This window comes from Eptesicus fuscus, chromosome 12 (genome assembly GCF_027574615.1).
Source record: "Eptesicus fuscus isolate TK198812 chromosome 12, DD_ASM_mEF_20220401, whole genome shotgun sequence".
Lineage (NCBI taxonomy): Eukaryota > Metazoa > Chordata > Mammalia > Chiroptera > Vespertilionidae > Eptesicus > Eptesicus fuscus.
The window spans coordinates 35,320,747-35,338,736 of NC_072484.1; the positions used below are offsets into that span (position 1 = coordinate 35,320,747).

The window sequence follows — 17,990 nt, forward strand, 5'->3', positions numbered from 1 at the left end:
GAGGGTCGGGCTGCGTGGCGGCCGTGGGGTGTGTGGCCTGCATGACTCTGTGTGAGGGACACCGTACGCCGCCTCGGAGTAAATAGTAAGCGCAGCCAGTCGGCTGTGGGTTGGGGAAGAACCCGAGGATGTTCAAGCTGGAGACGAGAGGGTGGGGTGCGGTGGGGTGGGGTGGGGGCGAGGGGACGGGGAAGGACTCCATCACTGTCTTCATACCCGAAGGGCTGTCACGTGGAGCCAGGATAGACTTGCTCTGGTGGCCCCACGGGGCAGTCCTGGGGCCAGCAGGGGTGGGGGTGGGCGTTGCAAGAAGGCAAATTTCGGCTCAATATAAGAAGAAGTTTGTAACAATCGGAGCTGCTCAACCAGCTTAGGAGGCGGTGAGCTGCTCATTACTGGCATGTGCAAGCAAAAGCTCCAGGAGAAGATGGGATGGATACATGCATACTTGCACGGATACATGCATAATAATAACAATAATGCCAGCTAGCATGTAATGAGCACTCAACTACATGCCAGGCCTGGTGCTATGTTGTGTATAGATTAGTATCCTGTTTAATCCTCATAACTACTCTAGGAAATAGTTGCAATTATTATTCCCATTTTACATGCCCACCTGTCCTTCCTTCAGTGGAAATAGAGAACAAATTGCCCAAGGTCACAGGGCTAGTGAGTGATGGAGTTGGGATTCTAACCTAGGCAGGCTGTTCTCATCTCCGTATATGTAACCATAACTTTGTTTTATATCATATGGTGGTGAAGACAATGGACTAGGTAATTTCTTTGGTCTCTTCCAACCTAGAGGTCTACATTCTAGTAAGTGATGTTAGTTGGGATAGTGGTGTTGTTGTTTTTTTTTTTTGCTGAGGAAAATCAGCGTGATTGCCTTAGTAAATTCTAAGAGATAGAGTATGCTTGTTGAAGCAGGTAGTCTATTTGTTCAGAAGAATCTGCCAGAATGGGAACTGGGCATGGAACTCAGGGGGTCATAAACTCTCTGAAATTATGTGCAAAATTGTGTTTGTATGTGCAAATGTGTTTCTCTAGGAGAGAATCCATAGTGTTCTTCAATCTCTCATGGGTACATGATCCAAAAAAATTAGAGTGTGTAGCCCAGCCGGGTGGCTCAGTTGGTTGAGCACCAAAAAAAGAGAGAAAGAAAGAAAAAAAGGAAGGAAGGAAGGAAGGACGGAAGGAAGGAAAAAGGTGGTGGGTTCAACTCCCAGTCAGGGCACATGCCTAGGTTGCAGGATTCAGTCCCCAGTTGGGGCATGTACAGGAGGCAACTGATTGATATTTCTCTCGCCTCTCTCTCTCTCTCTCTCTCTCTCTCTCAAATCAATAAAAATATCCTTGGGTGAGGATTTAAAAAAAAATTAGGGTAGGTAGAGTCTTTTTAGCCCCATTTGGTAGTTGTCTTTCAAAGATCTTATAATTGTTAGTCTACTTTTAATGAAAATGTTCCCTAGCCTGTTTGTGGTTCATCTTTTTTTTTTTTTTTTTTAATCCTCACCCGAGGATATTTTTCCATTGACTTTTAGAGAGAATGGAAGAAAGAGGGAAAGACAGAGAGGAATATTAATGTGAGAGAAACACACCCATTAGTTGCCTCCTGCATGCACCTTGACCAGGGCCCAAACCAGGGAGAAGCTTGCAACCGAGGTACATGCCCTTGACAGGAATCGAACCTGGGACCCTTTGGTTCGCAGGCCAACGCTCTATCCACTGAGCCAAACCAGCTAAGGCTGTGTTTCATCTTTATTACATCTCAACGTAATGCATTTGCATTACATCATGGGTTTATACACTATAAAAAGTAGGATTCCTTTAGTCCTCCTGAGTGCACAGGGTGAGGTGGAAAGATCCTGACCTGGGATTTAGGAAGCCTAGCTTCTAATCTGACTGTGGCCCATGGTGGTTTCTGTGACCTTGGGCCATTTCCTTGCTTTCTCTAGGCATGGATTTTGCCATCTCAAATATGGAAGGATAGGGCCAGATGATCTAAACTCTGAAACCTTTTTATTCCTGTGAAATTTCAAGCACTAAGAGGAGGCTGTTTGCTTGAATGTGTCAGGATTTGGAGAGAAGGTTGTATCCATTGCTTATCCTTGTTAGTTTTATAGGCTTTGATTGTCCCACCTCTCTTAGCCTGTGTCACTGCACACTTAAGTTTGCCCCTAATAACAGGCCACCGCTAGATTAGCTGTATTCATCCTCTGGGTCATTTTTGTTGCCCTTTTCTAGCTATCCTTGGGCCCTTTCTTTTTTATCTACTCCTTGCGCAGGGGTCATGCTAATCTGTGTATAGTTCCAATTTTAGTATATGTGCTGCCGAAGAAAGCACCCTAGCTTTCAATAGATAGAAACCTGACCATTGTCCCTAGATGTGGGACCCTGCAGTCTTGCACAAAGGAAGGATGATTTCCTCTTTGGTTTTCAGGTTCCTTCCTGCTTCTGCCTATTCCTTTGCCAACCTTCCTGACCCCAACACATTAGGCCACTGCCTTTAGGAGACAATCTAGCTCCCGGATCCCTTTCCCGGGTCAAAACTGATAGCCTGGAACACAACACCCAGTTCGTGGATTATTTTTATCCGAGTGCATTACCTTACATCCCCCCACATTGACGTTGACCTGCCATGTTGCATCCCACTCAATACCTTTGCTTCAGCTCTCACGCTCTCCTTTGGCAAAGCATTTCCCCACCTGAAAGGGCTTAATATGATCTGCAGTCCTGAAATTTTCACTTTGCTCTACTTCTTCGGGATCACTTATAAAAAATTTAAATCAGACAAGTCCCAGCATAGTCTCTTGGGGCCCCTGCACTCTAATCGCCTTTCATTCAGTGAAGTGACCATTTATTTCCACCTATTGTTTCCTATCTCCGAGTTCTCAGGCCTTCATAAAAGCACCGCCCTTAATCCCATGATGTCTCCATTTTCAGTGCCTTATCTATTGTCCAAAACTTTCCGATAGATTAATTATATCCACAGCTTCTCTCAACAATTTGCATGTAATTATCCCTTTATTGTGTACTAGTAGATCACATGATTGAAACCTTATAGAAATATTGTAGTTTTTCAACCAGCAGGTAATGTTGCTTACTCCTCTTTCTCTCTTTTGGAGCCTCTGGAGTCAGACTCCACCCTACCTCCTTACTAGAAGGCTGCCTTGCCCACTGCTCATCGGTGCATATTCTTACTCCAGAAAGGCTTGTCTTTATCTTTTTTTTTTTTCTCATTGATTTCAGAGAGGAAGGGAGAGGGAGAGAGAGAGATAGAAACATCAATAAGAGAATCATCGATTGGCTGCCTCCTGCACACTCCCTACTGGGAATCAAGCCCAAAACCCGGGCCTGTGCCCTGACCCGAAATTGAACCGTGACCTCCTGGTTCATAGGTCGATGCTCAACCACTGAGCCACACTGGCCGGGCTCTCCTTTATCTTAAGGCAAGTTACCCAGGTTTCTCTGGACACCTACAGATGCTGTTTATGTCTGCACCTCCACCCATCCATCTGCATCCTTCCCTTAAAGTTCCAGCCCAAGCTTTGCTTCTCTAGGAAACTTTCCTTGACTTCTCTCGTCATTTATTTCTCTCTTCTCAGGGGAATAGTTTGAGGCAGCCTCAGCCAGTTTGTCACTTAAGTTTTTTAAATAATTAAACATTATTTGTCGGGGTGGGAGTTATGGTTCTTAGGCAGGGCCTTCCCCAACCAAAACACTTTATGTTTTTAGATGTAACACAATCCCCAACAACCAGTGCTCATCGTTAAGTATTCAAACATTCAATGATTCTGCACTTTATCCTTGATGCCAAAAGTTTACATGGATCTGAAATAGATGCTCATGGGCATGTGGATCTCCAGGTCCTTTCTAAAACCCTCCTTAGGGATGGGACTTATTGCCTACCTGTTTTTCCTTCAGTGGAAACAGAGTTATTCCTTTCAGCAGTGGCTCCACAATTTCACCCTTGAGTTCTTTCATAACCCATTAGGTAGGTTGTCATCTAGTGGTAGGACAAACAATAAAGAGGAATTGAGAGAGAGGTGGCCATGACCTTAGAGACCACCACATAAGCACATAGTAGTACTTAGATATTTCTTGAATTGCCATTAGTGAATTGCCCAAGTACACTAAACCTGATAGTAGGTGATTGGGAACTTTTCCCTGGTTTCCTGACTTCTTAGTTGAAAGCTTTTTCACCATCTCTGGCTTTTGGTTCCATATCTCTCATCTTTCATTACCAAAAGACAAAGACAAAAGAAATTTCATTCAGTTTGTTTTCTCCTTTGCTTTATTTATTTTTTTGCCTGGGGCAGGGACGGGGAGGGGAGGAGGGGAGGAAAGGGAAAGAGAAAGGCAGGGAGGGCATGCTCCTGGGAGGGAGAGCGCCTCTCCTTTGCTTTCTTGTTTCTTTTGTATTCTGCACTTTGAGAGGGGGGGTTCTTGGCTTCCTGTGTTTGGTTTATTTAAAGCATCTCTCATATTAGCGGAGTAGAATGGCCCACAAATAGTTTTTTTTGGCCCTCCCAGTTTCCCATTGATTCTGAGGAAGATTGGTACAGGCAGAAAGAGACAAGCCAATCAAACAGGCCACATAAGTAACAGAGTGATGCCTAGTCCAAGGGCATAATGGATTCCTGCCCTCTAGACCAGCTTGAGGAATCTGCTCTGGGCAGAATGTTCTTCGGTTTGTATCTGAAGTCAAGGAAAGTTAGAGCCCTAAATAAGTCTAGGGGTGGGGTAGGCCTATTAAGAAGCACTATTCCCAAGCCAAAACGTATTTCAGTGTTACCATGGCCTCCAGCATATCTTCATTCTTGTCTAAAAAATCCTACCTTATAATAGAGAAACATGCAAATTGACCGCACCTCTGCTACGCCCACAGCCAATCAGAGCGAACAAGATGGCAGTTAATTTGCATATGCGGGCGCTGAGCGGCCTGGGTCCAGGAAACATCCTCCGGACCCAGGCCGCTCCTAGCCTGTAGGCCCGTGCTTAGGTCCTGAGCGGCAGGGGTCCCAGAACGCCCCCTGGCCACTCAGAGCCTATGGGTGTAGGCGCCAAGCAACCTGGCAGGCGGGAACATGTTCCGCCCCGCCCCCAGCGGCTTGCAAAGGCTCCTGCACAAAGCGGCGGTTTGGGGCCAAGCCCCCAGCCAGGCGCCCAGGACCGGGGGCTGCCACTGGCCTCTGGGGTGTGCCAAGACCCTGACGGCCACTGCTGTGTGCTGCCCGGGGTCCCTGCAAGCCCCCAGCCTGAGCGCCTGGCTGGGGGCATGGCCCTAAACTGCCGCTTTGTGCAGGAGCCTTTGCAGGGCGGTTTGGGGCCACGCCCCCAGCCAGGCGCCCAGGACCGGGGGTGGGGGGGGGGCCTGCTGCTGGCCTCTAGGGTGTGCCGAGACCCTGGTGGCCACTGCTGTGTGCTGCCCGGGGTCCCTGCAAGCCCCGAGCCTGAGGCCCATGGTCGGGCTGGCTGCTGGCCTCCCCAAGCCGCTTGCAAAGGCTCCTGCACAAAGCAGCGGTTTGGGGCCATGCCCCCAGCCAGGCGCCCAGGACCAGGGGCTGCTGCTGGCCTCCTGGGTTTGCCGAGACCCTGGCGGCCACCGCTGCGTGCTGCCCAGGGTCCCTACAAGCCTCGAGCCTGGGGCCCATGGTGGGGCTGGCTGCTGGCCTTGGGGCGTTTGGAGATGGGGATGTTCCCACCCCGCCCCAGAGGCTTTCCAAGCTCCAGCACCAAGTGGCAGATTGTGTCCACGCCCCCAGCCTAGCGCCCTCCACAGGGGGATGGCTGCTGGCCTCTGGGGTGTGCGGAGACCCCGGCAGCCACCACCGGGTGGCAGGGACACGCCCCTAGGCCAGTGGGCACAACCCAGGGGCTGCATGAGCTGCAGAGGATACACCTTTTTAAAAAACATTTTTATTGATTTTTTTTTTTTTTTTTTTTTTTTTACAAAGAAGAGGGGAGAGGGATAGACAGTCAGAAATATCAATGAGAGCGAAACATCCATTAGCTGCCTCCTGCACACTCCCCACTGGGGATATGCCTCCAACCAAGGTACATGCCCTTAACAGGAATCAAACCTGGGACCCTTCAGTCTGCAGGCCCACGGTCTATCCACTGAGCCAAACCATTTTGAGAGTAAATACCTTTTCTGACAACTCATTGGCTAAGCTCCCTGTAGGCCACCAATTGCAGTGTTCTTGGTAATCTGGGTTATAAGAATCCAAGAAGGTAATCTAGGGTTTTTCCACCACACTCTTGAAGGAAAAAATGAAGGTCCCTTGAGGGGTCCCAGATTGGAGAGACTGCAGGCTGGGCTGAGGGACAACACCCCCCGCTACCCCCCCTCCCTGCCGTGCACGAATTTTGTGCACTGGGCCTCTAGTAAATAAATAAAAATTCACTCTTGGGAATTCCTTCCTTTTACCTAACCTGAATATAGTCCCTGTGTTTTTAATTCATTTTATCTTACAATTACTGTGGGGGTTTTTTATTACTGCAGGGTACTTTGTACTTCCATGTGCATGGCAACTCTTGATCCTGGCAACAATGGCATGAGGTAGACAGGGAAAATACTGTCCTTACTTTATAGAAGAGCAAACAGAGATTCAGAGAGATGATGTGACTGATCTATAGCTTATCCGGGACCCATGTGTAGCTAATAAACAGTAAAGAGAGGACCGGAATTAGATTTTCTGTCCATGGTCTGAGTGCTTTTCCCTCTACACTAGACTGTCCTGTTCTTGATTACTGTGATAGCCATTTAGCCAATGTTTTCCATTTTCAGGTATGCCCCACTCCGGTCCTTGAAGAAGTAGTTTTAGAGCAAATAAAAGTAAATTATAATTATACCAAAGAGATTAATCTTAGGAAATGTTTAGCCTTATGATATGATATAGTTTGAACTCAAAATGAGAGGAACTGAATTCTTAATAGACTGCAGCCAATGTCTCCCCAGTATCTAGTATATGCCTGGCACATTCAAGACACCTGATAAACACTTTAAAATTAATTTCATTGTCTGTGTCCCCCACCAACTTCTTTGAACAGTGCTTGGTTCATAAAAATCAGTACCTTTTTGGAAGAATAAATGAATGCTTGCTAGAGGTATAAACAAGGTCTGGAGAGACACTGAAGGGGAAGGAAATGAGGTCCCCAGCTGAGGTTGGGGAAGTCAGAGAATGTTTTAGAAAGAAGGCTGACATTGAGAGAAGAGAAGGACAGAGAATGTTGAGGGGGGCGGGGGGGTCCAGACAAAAGAAAAACCATGAACCAAGGCTCCACAAAAGTGTGTGGCATGTTTAGTTAGCAGTAAATCATTTGCTGTGCCTGGGGCATTGAGTTACTTGCTATTTCCAGTAAGAGTGTATGAGAAGAAGAGGCTGGAAAGGGAGGCTGAGAGCAGATTGTGAAATTGGCTCTCTTCCCAAGGCTGAGGGGAGTCATTAAAGGTTTCTGAGCACAGAACTGACCCGCTCAGAGCCATGTTGAGGAGGTGGAGGGACTGGGGCCTGTTCTGAAGCTGCTCTGGGTGCTGACCCCTGCCCTGGATGTGTTCACCTTTCTTAGCACAACTTAGGTCTGTGTACCTGTTTTAGGGATACAGCTGTAGATAAAAGCAGTGAATGCCAGCTCTGGCCCTCTCCAGCTGAGAGATTTGGGAACAAATCATCTAGGTTCTCTGGATTCAGCATTGATTCCATTCAAGTCTTTCACTAGTTTTTCTTCATCATTACTCCATGCATTCATTTTAAAAGCCAACTTTGAACCAGACTTTAATGATATATAGGATAACAGCAAAGCCATCTACATAAAAGATAATACTTTCTCAAAGATCATACCATGTTGTTATAATAAAGTAGGTAGAGAAAAATAAGGCATTGCTATTAACTTTTGTTAGCAATGGTCTTTTAAAAACTCAGTTATATACCATAAGCACTCATGTGCATGGTTCTCTGTGCCCCAAAAACACAGGGCCAGAAGGATGGGAGTCATCCTCACCCCTTCCTCTCCTCACCTGCCTCAACAAAATCAATCGCCAAGCCCCAGCAACCCCACCTCCTGTGTGGATCTTCCCTGTGTCCACGTCTCTCCACTTCCACTGCCTTCACCTTAGTCTAAGCTTCCAGCATGTCACATCTGGATGTCAAAAACTTCCTACCTGGTCAGCCTCTTTTCCTGCCTCTAATCCTTCTTCAAATAGCAGCCAGAGTGACCTTTTAAAAATAAATCTACAAGGGGTCAGTTATATCTAAAGTAAATATGGCAAAAGCTAAGGTTTAACAAAGCTGGGTAGTGGTTATCCAACATTTGTTTTATTATTTTATATGATTTTGGACTCCTGAAATATTTAATTAAAAAAGTTAAAATCAGCCGAAACCGGTTTGGCTCAGTGGATAGAGCGTCGGCCTGCGGGCTCGGGGGTCCCAGGTTCGATTCCGGTCAGGGGCATGTACCTTGGTTGCGGGCACATCCCCAGTAGGGGGTGTGCGGGAGGCAGCTGGTCGATGTTTCTCTCTCATCGATGTTTCTAACTCTCTATCCCTCTCTCTTCCTCTCTGTAATAAAATCAATAAAATATATTTAAAAAAAAAAAGTTAAAATCAAACAAAAAACCTGATCATGCTTGCTTAAAATTGCTTTTAGGCCCTGACTGGTATGGGTCAGTAGTTAGAGCGTCAGGCCACACACTGAAGGGTCACAGGTTTGATTCCCAGTCAAGGGCACGTACCTGGGTTGCAGGTTCAATTCCCGGGTCCAGTCAGGAGGCAACCAATCGATGTGTCTCTCTGACATCGATGTTTCTCTCTCTCTCCGTCTCTTCTTCCTCCTCCCTTTCACTCTCATAAATAAATAGATAGATAAATAAATTTGTTTTTAGGATAAAGGCTAAAACTACTATTACTATACTACTACTTCTTCCTTTTAGCTCTTATTATGGAAAAAATTGAAAGACACATGAAAGTAGAATGAATAGTATTACAAACCCCCTTGTAGCCAGCACCCACTAGGATGCCTAATAAGGTTGAGGCCCGGTATCACTGAGTTCTGCCCACCTTGCCAGCTTCTTTTTGTACCACCTTCTCAGTAAGCTCCAGCCACCCTGGCCTTTTTTCTAATGCACAGGCTCCTTCCCATCTCAGGAATTCAATAAGATAGTCTTTTTCCTGGGATACTCATGATTCCACCTTTACCTCTTTCACTCACACCCAGATTTCAGCTGAGGTGTCACACCCTCTGGGAGGCCATCCCTACATCACAGATGCATCTCCTGTCATACACTGGCATAGCACCTTCTCCTTTTCCTTCACGCCACTTACCACAACTGCAAGGAAACATTCAATCCTTCCTCCATGTCCACCTCCCCCACCAGGCTGTATAAGGAAGAGTTCATTGGGGGGGGGGGGGCGCGGTAGGCACGTGAACCACTACTTACAATGTGCTGTGACAGATGCTGTTCGTGAGGGTGCATCTGATGCCATTGGGAGCATGGAGTCCCTGTGACCCCGGAGAGCCCTCCCAAGTGAAGTGGCATTCAAGTTGCATTTTGTAGGATATTTAATAGTTTATCAGGGAGAGGCCAGAATACATGAGGGAAGACATTTGAGGGGAGGGGATGAAAAAGGTACAGAGGAAGGGACCTACAGAAAGGGTCCAGGCAACACAAGAAGGTCTGTAGCTAGAGTAGGGGGACCTTGGGGTGGACAATAAAGGGGAAGGATATAAAGACAGAAGATAAGGCTCAAATGGCAAAAGCTTATCGAGTGCCATGATAAGGAGCTTGGATTTTAAGACTGGCAGTGAGAAACCAGAAGGTAGGCTCCATACTGAATCAAATTAAACTAAAATAATAGAACTTTATATAATTACTCAGGTTATCTAGTTCAGCCATCTGCCTGTTAGAGTTGAGAAAGTAAGGCTTCACCATGGTCTCTGTCTTCCCTCTTCTAACTCATTAATAAGTCAAGCCCCAGGCACAGGAAACGAGCAGGTTTGCAGGAAGGCACTGGAGAGGGTGAGGAAGGCTAAGGCTCCTCACTTCTTCCAGAGTGAACGAGAGCATTGCCACACTCCTGGCCTTGGGAGGAAGCCTCCCCACATTGGAAAACTCAGACATCCCAGAGCTGACCCCAAACCCCAAATGTGCCACCTCCCTGGGCATGGTGTTCGTCTGGCTTGTGGTGGCCTCCTGGGAGTGGGCCAAGGACATTGTGCAGAACACCAGGGAATTCCCGCCAGTGCACTTACCACCCACTCAAGAGCTGGTGGCAGCCAAGAGGCAACACCGCGCCATTAAGGTGTTTGTCAAGAAGCTAAGTTGGGCATTGTGGGCGATCCTGAGAGCCCTTTTTAGATAGGCTGTTGGGGGCGGGGGGGGGGGGGCCGCGGGGAACACACAGCCTTTGGAGGCAAACCAGAGCTAGTGTGGAGGGTGTAGCATGACAGAGAGAACCCTCCCTAGGAAGCAGGGACATGCGGCTCCATTTTCAGTTTCTCTACCAACTTGCTCTTTGATTTTAGATAAGTAATTTCTCCCTCTCTCAGATTTATTTTTCTCTTCTGCAAAACAAGCATGCTAAATTAGATGCTCTCTAAGTATGGCTGACCAGTGCATTTTCTAGATACCTGAATGGTTAAGCCTTCAAATTTAAAGTATTCAAAAATTAGTTATAACTCAGGTGGGCTCAGTGGCAAGGCTGGGGCCTCAGTTGTATGCGTAGAGGAGGAAACGGGGTTTCCGTGGGACAGGAGTTGGAGGGAAAAGACACAGTGATAGGGCTGATCTCTGAGGTATCACCAAAAAGACACAGTGACTTGTTCTGGCAGCAATGACCAAAGGGGTCAATCTATCGCTGGAGAGTGCGGGAGTAAGAACACAGACAGTGACATTGTGAGAATGCATCCTGTGTGCCAAGACCTGCTCAATGCTTTACATGCATCTTAGTTTCCTATTGCTGCTGAAACAAATCACCACAACACAGACGTATTATCTTACAGTTCTGGAGGTCAGGAGCTCAAAATGGGACTTAAATCAAGGTGTTGGCAGGACTGCATTCCTTTTGGAGGCTCTAGAGACAATTCATACCTTGTCTTTCTCAGCTTCTGGGGGCCACCCACATTCCTGGGTTTGTGGCCCCTTCCAGCAATGGCATCACTCTGACGTCTGTTTATATTACTACATCTCCTTCTCTGGCTCTGATGCTCCTGCCTCCTTAAGAACCCTGGTGATTACATTGAGCCCACTTGGGTAACCTAAGATTATCTTCCCCACTGAAGGTCCTTTAACTTAATCACATCTGTCAACTCTCCTTTGCCAGGTAAGGTAACATAGTCACAGGTTTGGGAGATTAGGATGTAGACTTCTTTGAAGGACTATTATTTTACCTACCACAGTGCATCATCTCACTGAATCCTCTTAACAAGCCCGTTTTTTTAAAAAAATTTTTTTTATTGATTTCAGAGAGGAAGGGAGAGAGAGAGAGATAGAAACATCAATGACGAGAGAGAATCATTGATCAGCTGCCTCCTGCATGCCCCCTACTGGGAATTGAGCCTGTAACCTGGGCATATGCCCTGCCCGGGATCGAACCATGACTTCCTGGTTCATAGGTTGACGCTCAATTACTGAGCCACACCAGCCAGGCCTAACAAGCCTTCTTTTATCATCCTCTATTTAACAGACAAAGAAAAAGAAGTTAGGTCATTTGCACCAGGATACTCAGCTGAAAAGAGCAAAGTTAGGCAATAGAAGTTAGGGACTAGAGTCTCGCTCTGTGGAAGGGACTGAGAACCAGGCAAGGAATCTGAGACCCTAAGAAACAGATTAGGATCATAGCAATCTCAGCTTAAGACCTGAGTACCAGACTGGGGAACTGAGGCAAACACCCAGTTGTAAGGACTGAGCTAATGTGGCAATGGATGGGGAAGGATGATCTTGGGCCACTCTTGATGCTACTACGCAATGACACAATGGAATCTCAAGATTGGGGTTCTGATGGGCTGTTTACTGAAGTTAGGACTGGCCCAGGAGGTGGGCAGGCAAAAGACCCAAGGGTGCGAGCAGAACTGAGGCACAGAGGGTAGGTGCCGGCTTTTCTAAGTGGGTAACATTCTTTCTGCCTTAGTAAATTAGAGGTGACACATTTCTTCATGGCACCGGGTCATCACTCCCAAAGGTCCTTACTGTAGTGGTTCTCAGACTTTAGTAGGCAACAGAAACACCTGAGGTACAGATCCCCAGTTCCCAACCTCAGAGCCTCTGATTTAGTACCGTAGATCTAGGCTCAGGTTTGGGAATATGCAATTTGAACAAGCTCCCCAGATGATGCAATGCTGACAACCCATGACACACAGGACTACACACTGAGGAACACATTCTTAGTGTTTGGGGCTACAGTACAGTGTGGTGATTAGAGTTGTTTGTCTCCTACCAGGAAAATGATAGTCATTAGTCATTATTATTGCTATCTTTTGCTGAGTTCTTAATACCATGTATTATGTTACTTAATTTCACAACCACTCCATGAGGCACCTGCTAATGACATGATGCAGATGAGGGAAGTCAGCAGTAGAGAGGCTGGATGATTTGCCTAAGGTCATGTAACAAGTAAATGAAAGAATTGGGATTTGAACCCAGCACAGTTTGTCTCCAGAGTGTACACTCTTAACCCTGACCCTGAACATGCACTCAGCTGTCTCGCTCTTCACTGCTCTCTACATCCTACATCAAGCCTGCTCATGGCCACCTGCCCAAATAAGAAAACCAGCTCTCACTCTGAACCTCATCCCAAGAGGCTATTGACTGAATGCCTATGCTTCCCCTAAAACAGAAGTTAGGGTTGAAAGGACCCTTAGAGGATATTCAAGGCAGCCTTACATAGGAATCCTTTTATAGTAGTGGTTCTCAATTGGGGGCAATTTTGTCTACCTCAGGGAAGCTTTCAGCAATGTCTGAGACATCTGGCATCTAGTGGTAGAGGCCAAGGATGCTGCTAAACACCCTACAGTGCACAGGACAGCCCCCCACTGTAACAGAATCATCTGGCCCTAAGTACCAATAGTGCTGAGACTGAGAAACCCTGCTCTATAACTGGTTCTGACCCTGAACACATCCACTCATCTTCATTCAATAAACATGTATCTATGACAGGCCCGGGGCTAGGTGTGGGGACACAATGATAAAGAAGACAGACTATGGCCCTGCCATCAGGCACTGTATAGTCAAGAAGAAGAGACGCGTGAATCAACACATGATTACAGCACTGTGTGATAAGAATTGTGATAAGGAAGGAATGCCTAGTTTCAGATGTATCTGGGTTTGAATCCTGCCACTTATTAGCTTTGTGCTCTGGGTGATTACGTAACCTCTCTGAACCTCAGTTTCCTCATCTGCAATTCAGGGATCATAATTCCTACCTCGTGGGGTCATCACATTCTAGAGTGCCTAGCGCAATGCCAGGTATATAGTAGGTGTTCTAAAAATCGTAGCTACCTTATTATAATTGTCCTTATAATTAGAACATCTCTGTTAAAAAGTTGTTTCTTATATGAGTCAAGATCTATACCCTGTTGTCTCCATGCCAGTCTTGGTTTTGCACTGTGCCAACCAGAACATAAATCTCCTTCATCCGTAGCCATTTGACTTTTGAAGACTGTCATGTCCCCTGCAGCTCTCTTCTTCAGCCTACAAAGCCTCATCTTTCCCCACAGAACATGGTTCCTGGTTCCCTGGCCTTCCTGGTCACTCTCCCTTAGCCATGCTGTAGTTTGCCACCGTCCCTCTACACATGCAGCCTCTAGAACCGGACTTGGACCTCCTGTGCTTGTTGAGACCAATGCCTTGTTCCTGTCACTCACATCCTCACCCTAGATTATGGCCTTGGTTACCCTAATGCTTTGATCAAATTCCTTTATTCTTTCTCCCTCATTCTAGTCCATGCTTTCAAATTTGACACCTTCCTGCCTAGTCCTTTTTAATAAACATCACCTCTGGCCTTTTTGATAACACCTTCCCCACCGCATTTCTGATCAAACACCTGATCCTGACCAATCTCCCACTCCTCCAAGTCTTACAGTGGTTTGAGCTCCCATCCAACCAGGTGTGATGCTCCTGCATACCTCCAGGAGTTCACACGATTTTAACTGATACATCTTTCTCTCCCTCCCCACACCCCCCTACCTCCCCACCCATGAACATGTCTGTTTTCCAAGAGCAAACAGCACCACCACCAGTTGGTCTGCTTCTTGCTGCCTCCATTGCCCCTTCTAATCTTACCACCACCTCTGCTGTCTGCCACTCTCTTCCCTCTTGGGGCCACATTTTTTCTCCTTGTTATTCCCTGCTCTCTCCTTTGTCTACCACTAATTCTGAATGTCTCCGCTTTGGTTTCTCAAGAACCAAATCCCGCCTTGTGGCCAGCAGACCAATCACACTCTACTGTCTGTGATCGCTACTAGTACATCTTTGGTTCAGCCCAGCTATTTTGGTCCCTGCTCTGCGCTCTGAGACTTTTCTCACTTTCCTCTGGGTTTACACCTCTTTCAGCACTTAAAGGGTGACAGACATCTTCGAGTTGGTTAACTGAGCTGTAAAGGTCAGACTTATGACGTGGCTGGTGATATTGATTAATGGATCCAGGTGCAAAAAGATGAAAGGTGGGTCATTTTGTTTAAAACTGAATGGGGATTTTTCCTTTAGTGGATTTTTCCCCCCAGATGGGACAATGGAGCCTATTGCCTCTTTAAACAAAGAAGTCAAAGTACAATAGATTGAATTTCAGCAAATGTTTTTTTTTCAACCTCTGATACTAAGAATTGTGCTTGGTGCTTTCATGTACGTTACTCATTAAACCTTGCCAAGATGAAATTCCTTTTTTAGTACCCAGACTTTGCCTCCTAGACGAACTATTCATCTATTCATTCATTATTTATTGTGCCAGGCACTGTGCGAAGTACCATAGCAAATACAAAAATAATTATGAGCCTCTGCTCCTCAGGCACTCAATCTAGTGAGGAAAACATGTCAACCATCAGGTGTGACACACTGTGGTAGTTGTGCTTAGAGTGGTAGAGAAGTAAGGCGCTTCGGGAGCAAACAGGGCACCCACTAGCTCTGCCCAGGAGAGTTAAGGGAGGTTTACCAAAGGAGATGACATTTCAGCTAGACCTGAAGGATGAGTTTGCTCACACACATAAAGAGAATGGGCTTTGTAGGCAGCAAGAGCAGCCTGGAGGTGTGAAAGGGCAGGAAATGTTTTGGAATTGCTATGACTGGAGTTTAGAAGAGTTGCTCCAACATCAGAGGCTTCTGCCCAGAGCAGTCAGAGAGAACTGCCTGGGTCGCAGAACAAGTGAGAGACAGAGACAGAGTTCAGCAGCAGCAGTTGGAATTGTCTGGTGGCTAATCCATAGTCCTTGGCCTCCTATCGTCTAACACACACATGCGCGTATGCTCATGGGCATGCACCAGGTCCAAGCTCAGTGCCCTGTTCCCTGGTGTAGAGCTGTCATTTGACCAGCCCCTCCTGCTCCCACTTCCCCTCATAGGCGCCTGCCCCTGAGCTCTGATTGTCCCCAGTGAACATGGGAGGGAAGCAGAACCCAGAGAAGGCTGATGCATTCCGACGTTTGGTCCCAGCCCAGACATTTACCTAGGACTTGAGTGCTTAGATCTTAACTCCTGTAGCTTCTGAGATAGACTGTGAGACCTTCACAATGGATCCGATTGGCTTTGAGATGCTTCTTGCTGGAGTGTTCCACAAAAGGATCCTGGTAAGTCAGCCTGCCCTTTACTGAGGAGGAGAGACTTTTAATTTCCCGAAGCCCTAGAAGGCTGGAGCGGGTTTATGCTAAAGTTCCCTGTTCCCTACCTCCTACCATAAGCAGTAATGAGAGCAGGAGGGGAGAAGATTCTTAAATTCCATGCTAGTTTAGAGGTAGGTAATCAAAAAATAATCAGTTGGCTGACTGGTTTGTCAACAGTATCTGTCCAAAGAGCCCCAGCCATTTCCCAAATGCCATAATTCATTTTAGTTGGATTTTTAGAGAGGAATTGGATTTATTTTCGATTTGTACCATACCTCTTTTTGGAAGGGCTCGCAGCAGTTTACAGATTGAAACAATGTTCTTAAGTAAGACTTTTAAGGATGAAACATACCGTAGTGGTCAGAAAGATGAAAAAAATAATAACTACTTCCAAGCATCACCGTGTTCAACACTTATGCTATAAATTTGGCTGAAAGATTCCTGGCAGAAAGGCCAAAAAGGAAAACCACTGGTTACCCAGTGTTCATTTTCTGAAACCAAAAAACCATACAGAATCTCCTGTAGGGAAATCATTTTCCTTAAGCTAAAGTTTGATAGAAGTAATTGTGTTTGGTCCTAAGACGTTGAGAAACAGGGTAAAGAGCACACAATTCAAGTCAGCTGATGTTTCTCATGTGCAGTTGAGAGGTTATGCCCATAGGTCACCTGAGAGCAAGTAGGCTTGACCATGACAATGTACTGCCTTCAAAGGACCCAGTAGGACTGGCTCTTGGTTCAGGGAGAATGTGGGAAGGCGAGATGACTGGATTTCAACATGCATGTTATCCAAAGATAGAGGTAACACACGCCTTTTGAGTGATTATGTCAGGTGCATTTGTTCATTTCATCTTAATAACCATCTGGGGAGGAAGAATTATTGTTTACATTTTACAAATAAGGAAATGGAAGCTCAATTTTTTGGCTGATCCTAGGCCACAATCAAGTCACAAGTGATTCTCTGTAATTTGTCCATTTGGTAAATAGATTATTATAAGGGTGGGGCAAACACAGATTTACCGTTGTGAGTACTTGAAACACAAAGTTTATTCTTATATTATTTTCCATACAAACAACAGTAAACCTACTTTTGCCACACCCTGTATATCACCTCTCCACTTTCTTCCTTTCCAACCCCCTCTACTCATCACCACACAGCCCTCCCCCAAGTTGTAGCTGTTTTAAAGACTGCTCAGAATGTGCCATGCTCCCTCACAGCTCCAGACAATTGCACATGCTATATCCACCAAACAGCTCTGATCCCTTGTCCACTCAGAGGCCTACCCCAAGCTCTCCTTTCTCTCTGTCCCTGCCCCCATGTGGCTAAGACACCCTTCTTTTGTTCTCCCATAGAACCCTGTACACATTGGATTTTTTTTAAAGTATATTTTTTATTGTTTCCAGAGATGAAGGGAGAGAGAAAGGGATAGGATATCAATGATGAGAATCATTGATCAGCTGCCTCCTGCATGCCCCATACTGGGGATGGAGCCCGCAACCTGGGCATGTGCCCTGACCAGGAATCAAACCGTGACCTCCTGGTTCATAGGTCAACGTTCAAGCACTGAGCCATGCTGGCCGGGCTGTTTTTGTGTTTTTTAAAATATATATCTTTATTACTTTCAGAGAGGAAGAGGGAGGAAGAGAGAAACATCAATGATGAAAGAGAATCATTGATTGGCTGCCTTCTGCACCCGCCCCCTATTGGGGATCAAGTCAGCAACCCACGCATATGTCCAGACCAGAATTGAACGTGATCTCCTGGTTTATAGGTTGACACTCAGCCACTGAGCCATGCTGTTTTTAATCAGTCCAATGGATTTTATCACAAGACAGTAAAGATGTTAGTCACCTTTGATAAAGTAAATATTCATAGTTTCTGGTTTGCCTCCTTCCAAAAATGGCTTGATTTGACTTGTAATAGTAATAACAGGCATAGCCACAATAAGACTGTTCATATAGAAACAAGAAATAAAAACTATAGATAGAAAGGGAATAATATGGTTGCCTACATTCTTTTTCTTCCATGAGCTCACCTGGTGTTCAGGACAATCCTCTGTGGATGGGCACGGGTTCTGTCTGGCTTAGAGACAAGCACACAGGAGGCTCCTGTAAATGCTTATGGATTCAGGAAAGACATGGATGTTTTTCTCATTCTCCAGTTGATGCCACAAGTGTTTCCTGGT

At 46.2% G+C, this 17,990-nt stretch overlaps 1 protein-coding gene, 1 long non-coding RNA gene and 1 pseudogene across 2 annotated transcripts in view; 1 reads left to right on the forward strand and 2 right to left on the reverse strand.

Annotated features, from left to right (window-relative positions):
• LOC129150970 (uncharacterized) overlaps positions 1-17,990 on the reverse strand; it is a 58,740-nt gene that overhangs the window by 19,350 nt on the left and 21,400 nt on the right. The window contains exon 2 of the long non-coding RNA XR_008557762.1: positions 3,910-4,006. This is a non-coding gene — a long non-coding RNA (uncharacterized LOC129150970). The remainder of the gene's footprint in view (positions 1-3,909; positions 4,007-17,990) is intronic.
• The window catches only part of MMP24 (matrix metallopeptidase 24), a 41,802-nt gene that overhangs the window by 450 nt on the left and 23,362 nt on the right, over positions 1-17,990 (forward strand). The window lies entirely within an intron of this gene.
• Positions 2,245-2,344, reverse strand: LOC114234491 (U6 spliceosomal RNA; annotated as a pseudogene).